This window comes from Falco peregrinus, chromosome 10, assembly GCF_023634155.1.
Source record: "Falco peregrinus isolate bFalPer1 chromosome 10, bFalPer1.pri, whole genome shotgun sequence".
NCBI classification, from domain to species: domain Eukaryota; kingdom Metazoa; phylum Chordata; class Aves; order Falconiformes; family Falconidae; genus Falco; species Falco peregrinus.
The window spans coordinates 17,573,305-17,587,320 of NC_073730.1; the positions used below are offsets into that span (position 1 = coordinate 17,573,305).

Sequence of the window (14,016 nt, forward strand, 5' to 3'; positions counted from 1 at the left end):
ATATGGAAATTAGATTGGTGTAGGAAGACCTGAAGTAATCCATGGCATTACTTTTAACTAAACACAACAAATTTTAACGTATCTTGTGCATAAATGTAGGCAATTACAATAAGTGAATTAAGTTAGTCAAACTCTTTTTAAACAATGGTAGCATTCTTTAATGGGTTGCATGCATTTCCTTTTAGAGTAACAAACATCTTAAATAAGGAACATTAGGTAAAAGTTGATAATGTATTCAAACATTAAAGCTACCTATTGCTCTGTGCACTATGTTCTGTGATAATTTTAATTGGCTTAATTGAGATGCACAAGTCTGATTAATGTTTAATTCCTTTATATTAAAAAAGAGAGTCAAGTAGTTAGACATTTCTTCAATTATGTTAGATCTTTCTAGACTTCAAAGGAATGTTACAGTAGACAGCCAGATACTGGATGAACTGATTAAAGAATAAAGACTGCTCATTATAATCTAAGAGTACAAAATTGGTTTGTGTAGCCTTTGAAAGTTGAAATTAAGAGCTGTTGAGCTAAAACTCGAGCTACAGTAATTAACCCAATTTATAGCCATCTTCCCTTACCTGGTTGACTAAGATTAGTCATCTGAAATGATCCACTGGATTCATTGGCTTATTTATAATTCATTCTATGACCAATGAGATGCAATTGCACCTACTGAAACCTTCATTTATGGGACAAAGATTTAGTGCCTCTACTCAATTTGGTTTTAATTACTTAGGATAGAACCTTCCTCATTCACATTAATAGAGTAGGGACCTGTTCAAAATCTGCTTCCCCCCACCCCCTCCTTTTTTGACTAAGTAGTAAGAAGTAAAAGATGACAAAAATCTTGTGGAATAACGCAAGTGCTGCATTATAAAAATAAGTACTTTACAGTAAATTTTGTATCAGTACCACAGTTGCTCTTTGCTAATACAGTTTACTGTCAAGTAGAAAGGGACAGTCTGTTCCTGTAGGATGTATATGGGTAAAGCAAAACTACTGGGAATGAAAGGGATAACTGAACTTCTGCTATAATATTAGAGAAGGAAGAAGTGAAGTTTCTTCCTTTAAAACTAGCCTGTGTTGGTAGTTTTAAACTTTCCCTCTATTGGCAATAAACACTGAGTCAATTGATTTTAAGAAGATCTTCGTCTTCTGACCAGAATAACAACTTGAAAAGCAAAGGCACTGCACTTGACTGAAGACTGATTCACCTAGCTCTTAACTTTTTTACTGCCTGCAATGCTTCATAAAGTGGATGAGAATAAAATAATCTAGCAAATTTTATAACAACAAACAGGGTTATGAGGAGAACTACACTGCTAAATTACTCACAGAAAGTAAAGTATGAGCACTAAAAAAAGGAATCAGAAAAGCAAACAGGTCACCTGTTTTGCCAACTGAAATCAACTGTATTACAGAGTGTATTTGATAATCATGGTAATGATTTGATCAAGACTGTTCCACGATTGGGCTTACATTGAAGCCCTCCACCCAGCAACAAGCACATGAGCTAAATGAAAACACTTCCCTAACTAAAGGTCTGCAAAACCAAAAATGATACTAGGGGAAAAGAAGCTTTTCTAACGGAAGCAGTACAGTGGTCAAGGGCATGCTGGAATGCAGTCAAACCTTTGAATACAGTATCTATTGACAATATCTATTAAATGTAACTGAACATGAAAAGATATCAACACCCGATAGTTCCTGATCTGATGAAAACTCTCGAAGTTCTACTGACATGATGGGGAACAAAGATAATTTTCATATTCCTAGAAGATATGCCCAGTTATTTGTAGCATCTTGCAAGTACTTTGTTACATTAGCAGTTTAACCATAGAAAAATGCTGCCTAGTTATCACTTATTCTCCCCAGGCAAGAGGGATTTTCCTTCTTCCCCTTTTCCATACTAAAACAGAAGCTATTGCTCAGATACTGAAGTGGCCTTTCCGTAATACTGTAATGACCCTTTCTCTGGACTAGCAGATTTATAGTTGATTAAGAAAAATTAAATGCTAACAGTTACAGCATCAAACCGGCAACCACCTATCCTGCCATTACAAACACTGAATCGAATCGGTACAGGAATACAAGTGCCAGCTAATGTAACTCTTAAAAAGGCGGCTACCTTCATTCCTGGAGGAAAATGGATCAGTACTGAGGCAGACTGACAGCACCAAATTGCAACTATTGCAACAAAAATGCTACAGGACATGATTACTTAAATAAGACTATCTTTACACCAGAGCTATAAGGAAATACTTTTGACTGATAAATTACTTCAGGTAAGTTTTCTCGAACCTCTAGAAAAAAAGAAAAAAAAACCAATCCACATAGAAAATTACTAGAACCTCGACTTGTTCACATCAGTCTACAGCAGTGCTGAACAAGGAAAACAGCGCATTCAAGAACTAGCTGTTCTTGCTGGAACACTGTCCACCATGCCCCTGCACCCTGCCTGAAGCTTTGCCTGGGAAGCCTGACGGCTACTCATCCAAGTTTCCGCTGCCTGTCACAGCAATAGCTGACATCACCTAACGCACAATTCTGCAGTCCAATGTTATGATACCAGCCACTTTTTCTGGTATTAAAGAAAACATGCTCATCATCTTCATATTTAGAGCTAACCTCACAAGTTAGGATAGCCTGAAATTTCCTGCCCTCTTCAGTAACACTGCTATTTCATCCCCTCACTAGAGAGACTATAACCAGGCTCCCTGTATCAACTGATGCTTTACAGATATAAAACTTGTGGTCAGGTGGTAACCTGCAACACAAAGACTTCTCTTATGTTTTAATCCTGCACTGTGCAGTTCTGCAAATGGAAGCCAGGAAGGCTCTGAAAAGCTTTTTCCCTAACGCTCTTTCTACTCTTTCTATATATGCAAGAAAAAGATTCTTGTATACATTTTAGTGACGTGTTCTTATGGCATTAATAGTACCTTTCTAAATTACACAATGATGGCAGGGTTTATATTTTTGCATAATACTCTCATTTCTTTGGATGGACTGTGAGAGCTACCGAAGTACAGTAACCCACACTATTGCTCTGTCAGCATCCTCCACTGGCCCAGTCTCTGCTTCCCTTTATGTAAGGACCACAATCAGGCCTTCAATCTGACACCTCGCTTCAGATCTTATAGACTAAGCAGGCCAAGGACAGCAACATTCACATGAGACCTCTGTGTCCCCAGGGATAGTGAAAGAAGTATTGGTTAATCCAGAGAAGGCCGTTATCTTTCTGCAACAATGCTGCAACTTGCCTTTTAAGAAATTCCTCACAGTGACTTTTGGACATAAAGCAGAACATAAAGATGTAAAGCATATTTGCCAATTGCAATTAAGTAAAATGTTTCTATATTTCTATTTCTAAAGCCTGACTGTCAGCATATCCTCTTAGAGAGATAACATATTTCATCCTAGTGGCAGCTACATTTTATTGATGGATGATACCCAGTACAGTATTTTTTAAAGCACTGGGTATCCCTTGGAAGGTAAGATAGTATTTAATAAACTCTTCAGCATCTACCCTTGTTTTGTCACTGCCTGATCTGCCAAATTACATGTTACAAGAATGAAAGGAGCAGACAAAGTTGAAGTACCTTCCCACCTATCCTCTGTGTTCAGTAGATAATAGGAAGCGCTTGCAGCCATAGGAACACTAACCTGGATATATGGTAGAGAACAAGCAGCCTAGGTTACAAGTTCTGCACTCATCCACCTGCGGCAGAGAGCTCCAGCAGATTTCACATCTAATTGTGAAGTTTCCTTATCTGCTCAGAAATGTTCCTGAACTACACAGTACCTTTGAATTTTTATTGTTGGCTGAACCTGACAAAACTCTTGGTATCATATCTCTCTCTCACTCATCTTGAGCAGATCTTGTTAGTGCAGATTAGAACTTGTTAAAGATTAATTCTTAAAGCATCCTCAAGCTTTCTTTTCCAACAAAGGAAACATCAATTATAGGCTCACACATAAACTTTGCCCCTATCTTGAATACTTGCTGCCCTTTATAAATCTTAGATTTCTTCCCCTTGTGTGTGTTCAAAGGAGAGATTTTATTGCCTCCAGGGGTTGTTAAACTGATTGCAATACCACGTATTTAGAGCAGTTCAGTGGGAATTAAGCTGGTTCAATGCTGTCAGACCTAGAATATAGCTGTCAAATAGCATTACAAGTAAAACACCCTTGATAAGACATAATGACCAAATGTCAATCTGTTTTTTACCAGCAGCACTACAGACTTAGCTTGCCAATGAAAAATGCAGTATTTTGCACATTACAGTAGCTATGCTTTTGTGGTGCTACATAGTAGAGGGTATTTCAGTCTTTCAATTTAGCTTATTTTGAGATGATACAATTTGATCACAAAAATGTATGTCTCGGACCTACCTTAGATTCAAAGCAGCAATGCTTAATCTTGCTTTAACCTCCTCGCTCTCTTCTGTAAAACAAAAACAAAACAAAAAAAAGAAAAAACCCACCCCACACAACACGTGCATTAAAAATTTATTAATCATATTTCCTAAGTGTTAGCCATGCAGAAATTAAAACAGCCAATTTGGCTTAGAGCTGCTTTATGCTGTTACAGCATAAAGGTTCAAGTTTCAGACACTTCACACTACAAATGCAACCCATTAGGTACTGTTATTTTTCTGATTAATGGATTGTTGTTTTTTTCAATGACTGCATTATGTACTAAATTACTTATGATTTCTTTTGCGGATCCAAATATTTGTCACTTCTTTGAAGAATTAACATGCAATAAATTTTTTAATACTTAAATACTCACTATTCCTATTCCAATACTTAAATACTTACTATGTTTACAAATGTGTATTCATTTTTGATAATGCTAAAAAGTTACATGAAATTGTTCCCATAAATAAACAATGATAGTTTAAAACCTACCATAAAAACATTACACAGTCATAACTTAAGACTCGTTTATCCAGATGTGAAGGGGTTTAAAGTAACATGCCTGAAAACTTGGTTTAAATAAAGCAGGAGATATTTCAAGGTGTCTGCAATAACCTGGGGTCAGTTTCACCCAGAATAGGCAAGAGGAATGATATACAGAAGACAGACAATGAAAATCTCATGTGATGTCCTTCAAAAGGGCATTTCAAAATTAAATACAGAATATGGTTCCCCAGGAGCCACTGACAAATGGACAAAACAAACAGAGAGAAAACAAAACACAATCCAAACTCTGAAGCACAGTAAGACCAAGGAAGCCAAATTCTGCTTTCCATGGCATTCAGAGAGGACACCTGTTGACAGCAGTGAAAGTCCCAGCACATGAGATAAAATTAATACAATATGTTTAAAACTATATTGGCACTTTGACAGAAACCTACAAAAATAAAAAAATCATTTTTAAGTTAAGAGGAATCTTATTATTACCTCCCAATTTAAACCTGCAAAACACCTTCTATCTCTGAAATAAGCGGTCAAAGGACAGACAGCATCTTCATGTTTACTGCCTTCCAACTTACACTCGATTTCTCCATTTTGTAAACTTTTTGCCTGCATCTTTTTAGTCCACTACAAACAAGGACGCCAAATGAATAGCTACCTGAGATGTAACTGAAAGAAACACACAGCTGGAAGTGTGGGTTGCTACTAAGTGTGCAGAGGGCAAAGAGGCCAAGACTGAGGCACTACCCCTTACCTGACAGCTTCAACCAGGATGTACAAAATCTGAAAATTTCAGAGCTGGTGAGCCACTATGAGTCCTTACATACTCTGTCTTTAGTGAATCTACATGATATAAAAGTGAACTCTGAAAATGGACAGAACATTTGAATAGAGGTAAAAGGGCCATAAGATTTGAATAGAGGGGTTTGGGTTTGTTTCTACTAAACACATGGCAGGTACGTTTCAGAACAGAAAGTCACAACAAAGCGTGACTGTTGCCAGCTTCAGACGCTGATTTTCCTTATTAAACCAGGGCTTTGAGCTCAAATTGTCCCCTAAACTCCCTGCACACTCACTGTACAGCCACATGCAATACTAGTACCAGGCAACAGTACCAGCTAAACAGTACAACGTTATAATCACTCTGAAAGATAAAATATATGTTCCAGTGTATTTAACTAAGTAAATTCCACTTTCTGCATTAATGAATAACATTCATTATTAATGGCTAAAGTACTGCATGGGGTATTCCCTTTTGGGTGAACTCATAAGAATTAACAGCATTTTTGGTTTAATGCTTTTCCTGTTCCTCTTGTGAAATGTTTACAGCTCACACTGATGCTGGAGGAGTAACTGATTTCAAACTCAGTGCCATCATTTCATAACTACACTTAAAGAATCACAGGGGAATAGTGTCACCACTGAGTAATATGACTAGTTTCACATTGTGAGATAAATGAGGCAAAGATGGGGCATTTATCCAAAAATCAATCCAGAGCTGCATGCAAGACTCCCTTTCATTTTTTTCTTCCTTAAGCAGGAGATATTTGTGTGTGATTTCATTTTGTTTCCATTTATACAATTCAGCATGCGGTCTGTAATTACAGATTTTGGCATAAACCAGCACAAGTTTCTCACTATTGATGTTAAAAGCCGCCCTTCGGTTGGTTTTGCAAATGATTTTTTTTCCCCCTTGTATTCCAGCTGCTTCACAACCAGTTAAATCGTACTGCAGGCCAGGTTCTTTTAAATTTATTTGTATTTTAGTAAATATTTTTTCTTAATTGAAAATTTTATATTAATTTTGAGCCACTCAGATCATCAACCAATGCATCTAACTGACATGATCATTATTTAGCTTGATAAAAACCACTTCAATAAAAAAATGGTTTCAACTAAAAAAAAAAATGGAGCTTTGCTGCCCTCTACCTGTCAGTTTCCAGACTGTGGGAGAAGACAGAAAAATCAGAACTATGTTCAAAGTCCCAGACTTCCACAGAATACTAAAAAGAGCTCGGAATTCAGCCACAATTACATGATATGTCCTGATTAGGCACAAAATCAGTTACAATTATTGTCCCCATTCATTGAGCTTAAACGATGGAATGCCATTTGAAAAATACAACAAAAAACAGCCAACCAGCTCTTTTGCTTATGATTAAAAATGGAATGCAAAACCACCCACGGGAAGAATGATTGCTAAAGGCTTTTAATTATATTCAGCTGGAAGGCACTGCCCCAGAATCACTCGCTTATTTAATCATCCATTACTGGGGCTACCAGCGTGGCTTCCCTCACACCAAAGTCACTCCATCTCTTTTTTGTTTAGTCTTCAATGCATGCAGGACAACAGCCAGGTTTCTGCCTCTGCTTTCTCTCACAGGGGTGCATGGTCCCTTTCCTTTTACGGGCCATCCTCAAACATTCTGGGCTTGGTTTGCTCCATTATGAAAAGAAAAACCTGCAAAACAAAGCAGAAGGAATCAGTCTGAGCCCCTGCTTCAGCAGATTTTCTCTCTGTTGCACTACAAAGTGCTGAACATCTATGACCGAAATCAGTGAAACAAAAGAAATCCTCTCTACTTCCCTTCTTCCATCAGAAATCCAAGTTGCATTTCTGCTAAACACGTGTGACCAGAGAATCAGCACAGTCATTACAGCACTCACATCAAGCGCTGTCAATTTAGATGGCAACAGAGTTTTACCCTTCTTTTTTTAAACCTGCAGTTTGTTCACTGGTTTCTCTTAATGCCCACTTAATTAAAATACCAGGAAAAAAAACCCAACCACCTCTCTGAACCCCCAGTAACCATCTGTCTTCTCATTGAAGAGTGGTAAGAGCTTTCAATGAATACTTCCCATCTCCCCAGTTGGTTCTACAAAACAGGGAGATCAAGACAATGTCCTTAATATCATGACAGTTAAAATCAAATAGGATAATCATGTTTTGCTTATATGAAATTAAAAGCTAAGGAGACACTTTCCCCTACTCCCATCTCACTTCTTGGTAACTGAAGCCACCAGCCAAAAGTAAGCCCACATGGAACACAACAAAGTCCACTGCATTTTAATGAAGTCCTAAAATATGCCAGATTACTCAGGCAACTTGTACCACACATTATAGCACACCAGGTCAAACACCTAGAGTATGTCATTAACCTTAAAACATAATGAAGAGTTTGCATCTAAAGAATATAAATACATGAGTAAGACCCACTTTGTTAATTCTATTCTTTGAAAGCCAGTGTGAAGTAGAATAAGGCAAGTAAACCTTTTTAAATATAGCCTTGATTTACTATTCTTCTAAGAAAAGCCCTCCTTCACACAGGAGACCCCATTCCTGGTTGTTCCAGCATGTTTTATTCCAGTAATACTAACAACTTTTCAGATCTGACTGTTACCAAAAATCAAGGAATCTGCATGGAGAGAAAAAGTTATCTTTTGTTGGGGTTTATGGCAAAACTGAGAAGCCTGGCAGGAACACAGACAGCTCCTGCCCCAGACAGCTTATAAAGATGTAGAAGAGCATATGCTATCCAGAGAGTGAGAAGTCCTTTTCTCAGTCACAGTCTAGGCTCTAGTCCCTGGCAAAGCTAACAAATCAACACTGATCACCTCAGAATTACACCAGGCTCTGCTGCCTACCACCACAGAGGATGAAAAGCCACCAAGAAGTTCACCTGGGATCTCATTTTATTAACCGCACTGCTACAAAGAAACTACACCAGTGGGCTCCATTATAGAGCCTCAAGACATAGCCAGGCAGACTCTGCAATTCAGACTTTGTTGGGTTCGCTGGGTTGTGGGTTTTTTTTAATCTTGAGTTTGTTTTAAAGAACAACAAAGTAACTCCTTTTTTCTGTGAACTTCCCAGAAAAAGGCGGGGGGGGGGGGGCGGGGCGGGGCGGGGGGGAAGAGCAAGGCTTTCAAGAGGAACTGAAAACCAGATGAGTGTCACATACCAGAAAATAATTTTTGTGTAGAAACCATGGACAGACACTTTGGAAATAGAAGGACTGAACCACTGAATGATTACCTCTTACACATGTAAAAGGAATTAAATGAAAATACCTTATTCAACAAGAGAACACAGGTACACAGTAGGTACTGTATTTAAACAGAAGTCCTGGGGTTATTAAGTCATGATAGTAACAAAACATATAATTCTGTGGTAGAGTCTCTCTCTTGGAATCTCAAAACACTTTCAAGCTGCTTTACGAACTTCTATAATTTGCTTATCCAAGTAAGATGTTTAACCATTATTAACAAATTTCTAGAAGACATCAGAAGTCTTTGGAACAACTAAATACAAGCAAAGAACCCTCAACACCTATTCAGTTACTTCTAAAGTCTTATATCCCTCTCATACCACCTTTCTGGCATTTGGTTTGTGGGGGTTTTTTGTTTGGTTTGGGGTTTTATTGTTTGGTTTTGCTTTGTTAACTACCAGTGCTCCCAGGATCGCAGACAAACAAATCACAAACTAGAAGTACCACAACAAAAACTCCTTTAGGCAACCTCTCCCCAGCCAACAGAAGCTCTTCAAATTGAGAGGTCAATGTAAAGGACCTAACCCCTATGATTTTACGGAAGTATTTTATCTCCACTGATAGAATCAGAGCAACCTGAAGTCTGTTCTCCTGTGAAGGGCTTATGGTGTTTTCTGACGCACTCAGAGGAAAGGAACAAATACAGCAAGTTTTATGAGCACAGTTAAGGATGTTATAGTAGTATCATCACAATTGCACTCCATCATGCAAGTTCAACAATATTTCTTGGGAATATCACTAAACACCTTACAAACATTCTACATTTCTATACTTTTCCTGTGATGTTAAAAATGGCTGATCAGCTTGGTTTTATGACAGTCTGCCAATAAAGTCTAAAATAATTTTACAAAATACGGATATTGACTTAGGAAAAAATAAAAATCAAGCCCCATATAATTAGGATTACTTTTTTTATGTTCGGAAAAAAGAAGTCTCCAATGATCTCGGAAAAAAAAAAAAAAAAAAAAGAATTTATGACCAAGCTCCATTTGGAAAGACATTATGGGTCCCAGGAACAAAACAGTTTAAGAGTCTCTTACAGGAAGTGAGCAGAAATCTGAATCAAAATGAAAGTGCTCATGCAACCCTGCATTCTTGTTTTGCAGTGTTTTATTACAGTCACTTAAAATCTCAGGCACTTTAGCTTCTGCAATGAAACGTACACTGAAGCTGGATCTGTCTGGACTTAAGTGTTCAGTACTATAATTGCATCTGGATTTAAATATAGCTTCTACATTAAAACAATACTAGGAAAAAATTAAGAAAAGTTTGAGGACCTAAAGAATAACTCCTTTTGTATGTTCTTCCAAAGATTCGTACTTGCCTCTGTCCATACTTTTGCTTCCAGCAGCATTTATCATTGATTCAAAGGCTGGAAAAAAGTGAATGAACAACTGGGGGGAGGGGGAGAAGAAGAAATCAGTCCTGTATATAACGTCCTTACCACTTCGATAAGAAATTAGAGACCATGAGTGGTAAAACAAATGTGATAAGGAAAGAAGTTATCAGAAAGGCAGAAGGGAAAATAAGCTGTATTTACAATACTGATATCAACCTAAGAATTAACAACCTAAGAAAGAACAGTTACCACGATAGGGGTACTACTATGGCACACTCTACAGGCTCAAGACACAAAAGATTCAGAATAGATCAAAGAGGAAATGAAAAGATAACATCCTACCAAACACACAGAATTCAGCTGCCTCCAATTTTGCCATGTTCCCTCAGCATACTTTCAAGGAAAAAAAGTAAGTATTTATGATATGGATGAGAAGTAGTAAAGGCTACAGCATCCAGAAAAATATCAGGCAAAATTCACATTCTGACAGCCACAACTTCTGTAAAGCAGGAAGCTGTTGGTTTCTGCTTGAAGTAACATCTCTTTACAAGAATAAAGCTTTCACAAAAACAAATCCTGCTGCATTTAAAGCTTCCTGCATTAACTGGTATCTTACATCTCGTCTCAAAATGCTTATTTTGACCATTTTGAAAACCACTCTGAACCATAAAGAAAAATGTTTAGCATGTAATTGAATTAATTCGTAAAGTCCTTGTAAGCATTTTTCATAAGAAAGTCAAAATGAAAGTCTGATTGATTGATAAAATCTGTGAAATGGAAGCAACCTAGATCTGTTTCTTGAAAGTCTTTCCTTATTTTGGCCAAATTTAGTGTCCCAAAAATCATACTATCATGAACATCCAGCTAAAAGGAGCCTCTTGAGAGCAGCAAGGATAAAACAAATACAAATTAATGTTGACACAAAGTTCATTTTAGCTAACCAAGACTACATTAATTACATCATACACTTACATAAACATTGTAAACATACTGGTGTCCAGATTCTCACCAAGCACAGTGCTTGGCTCTCATGCAAAAGTAATTAGCAACCCACAGTGCTTTGGCACAGAACTTTGCGTGCTCTGAACACTGCTTTATGTATGTGTTCTTAGATTCACTAGAACTTTGTGCTTACCGGGTTTTGTTGCAATTAAGCAAGACTAAAGAGTCCATGATTATCTTAATTTACTTTCAGAGCCTGAAATATCCCTTATTCAGATAATCTGATAACAAAAGCCACTTTAATTCAAACAGGCTACTACAGTTTAATACTCTTTAACTCTTTCAGTACAAATCCAAGTTTATTAGGGATGAATTTATATGCTTCCATATTCAATTTGGGCAACCGAATCCTTTGTTTAAAATAAAAAAATAAAGAGTCTCTATGGACAGAGACACTTAACGCTTTTAACAATTTTCTCTGCCTTCCTGAATTCTCATCTGAGGAAGGACAGACTAAAGGCCATAAATGTAGAGCTATCTTGACAAAAAAAGACTGAAATACAAGTCAAATATGACTTCAAAGTTCCATCGGTTTATCCTCTGTCAGTTATTCTTTCTTCTGACGGACCAGTGTCCCATTGCCTTTGTAGAGGAGCTGGAAAGAAGACTATCAGTTCTTAAGAAAACACACAAGAAACTAATGTGGAATTATAGATGGAAAGTAAGATAACCTTGTTCCATTGAGGTTCCCTCTTTTCTTTATGGATTAGGTTTCACAGAGCACATATGGAATTGTGTTTCTATAACATCTGAAGAACTACCAGTTTTGTAAGAGTAGTGTTGATGAAGCACCCAATACTCTTACCTTAGAACATCAGGCTGGGTGCTACCCTGGCTGTGTCGCTGTTGATGGAAACTTTGTCATTGTCCTCAATGCACTGGGGACTTCACACTACTTCTATCAAACATGCAACTGTTTTCTGGATACTGGATATATTGCTCTGGCAAGTAGCAAATCACAGAACTGAAGCAGTTTAATCTCCTTTAAAGTTGATGCAGAGAATAAAATTAGCCTGACAATTGTGTCAGCATTAAAACCTGCTTGGATAAGCCAAGTACAATCAAAGACTGGTAGCATACGTGTAACACCCTGCATTTAAAAATAGCCCTTTACACTTCATTAATCTCAAGGTTTAAAACAGATGATACAGGTTTATGGGAAAATAAGTACTAGTTTTCAAGCAGATCCTTTCTAAATAATTTATAGTCAAAATAAATGTCAATGCTGCTATACAGACATGAAAGTTGCAAAAATAATATAGTTGAAGTGAATACAGCTAGAGATTACGATGAGATTGCAAAGGCTGCAGGGCAGGGATCATCTTCTGTCTGTACTCCGAAATGCCTGCCAGGCTTTTGGGTGGTGTGAAAACACTAAGTAACATTTTCATGAGGCTTGTATAGTGTAAAGGTCAATCAATCAATCACATTTTTCAAACTATGTCTCTCTGTTACAATGTGAATGTTGCTATTTCGCAAGAGTTTCAAAAACAGCTGTTATTTTTAAAAGTCAGAGTTGTATTCTCATCAAATTCAATAAAAAGCCAGGAAATCCGTGGAATTAGAAAACGTATACAGCTGTCCTCCTTACCTCTTATCCATGTGACATAGAAATGCAGATTGTGACTGCACTGTGCAGATCTGAGCAGTGAATGCAGCCTTACAAGGTGCTTAGATTGAGTCTATTTCTTCTCACTTAAAGTTACATTATGCTAGACTTAAGGCATGCTTTATTTACATGCATTCAATCTCTAGTGGGAGTTTATATACTGTGCACTGGATAATTCTCTAAGTGAACAACAGTCCAGCATCAAGAAGAGTTTCATGCAGAATACAAATAGAAAGCATTAGACAACTACCTCCCAGGGACTGCGAGTTCCCTGGGCTTACGTTGGGGATGAGGATTGGTCGATCTGCTCACCCTCCGGGGCTGTCTGGAATTATAGATCAGGGACCTTATTGTCATACCCCAGCTGCTGCACAAAGCCACTAGAAGAAAGGAGATTTACGAGTATTTCAGCAGCACTGAACAAGGGATACAGAAGCTATACAACTGGGAGTACAGTGGCTCTAAATCTGTAGGCATTATGCAAAAAGAAAACGCAGAGTTCAGCATCAAGGGAGCTCTCCCAGAGCAATAGGACATCTTTGTAAATTCTCTAAAGAATAAATTTAACAGTTATTAAAGAACAACACCCTGTTATTGCAGTCACTGAACTTTACATCACAAGGAAAGATACAAGGGATTTTCAGAAAGACATCTGTCATTTAACAGTGACAGTGACCTCAGCACTGACGAGCAATTCAAATCCCTGGTGATGGAAACAAATTAACCCCTTGGTACACAGCGGGTTGAGAACTCCAGTATTAGGACTGTTGCGCACTGTAGCAGTGCAGTCGACAGAAGGTTTTACCTTCAGACAAGCAGTAGATAGAAAGAGGTATATTTTTAAAATTATAATTGCTGCACATAGCAAATATGACATTATTTCACGTCATGCTGTTGACAGAATCATAGAGTAGCTTAGGTTGGAAAAGACCTTTAAGATCATCAAGTCCAACCATTAACATAGCACTGCCAAGTCCCACTAAACCATGTCCCTAAGCGCCACATCTACACACCTCCAGGGATGGCGACTCAACCACTTCCCTGGGCAGCCTGTTCCAATGCTTGACGAACCTTTTGGTGAAGAAATCTTTACT

General features: G+C 37.7%; 1 long non-coding RNA gene across 3 annotated transcripts; it reads right to left on the reverse strand.

Moving 5' to 3' along the window:
* Positions 1 to 4,500: 4,500 nt before the first annotated feature.
* Positions 4,501 to 10,791, reverse strand: LOC129785287 (uncharacterized). 3 transcript variants are annotated; one of them, XR_008749095.1, is made up of 3 exons: positions 10,654 to 10,791; positions 7,711 to 7,799; positions 4,501 to 7,384 (listed from the first exon to the last, which is right to left on the reverse strand). It is a non-coding gene; the product is annotated as an uncharacterized LOC129785287 (long non-coding RNA). The 3 variants fall into 3 exon arrangements; XR_008749093.1 differs by lacking the exon at positions 7,711 to 7,799; XR_008749094.1 differs by lacking the exon at positions 10,654 to 10,791 and having other exon boundaries at positions 7,711 to 8,807.
* Positions 10,792 to 14,016: the final 3,225 nt, after the last annotated feature.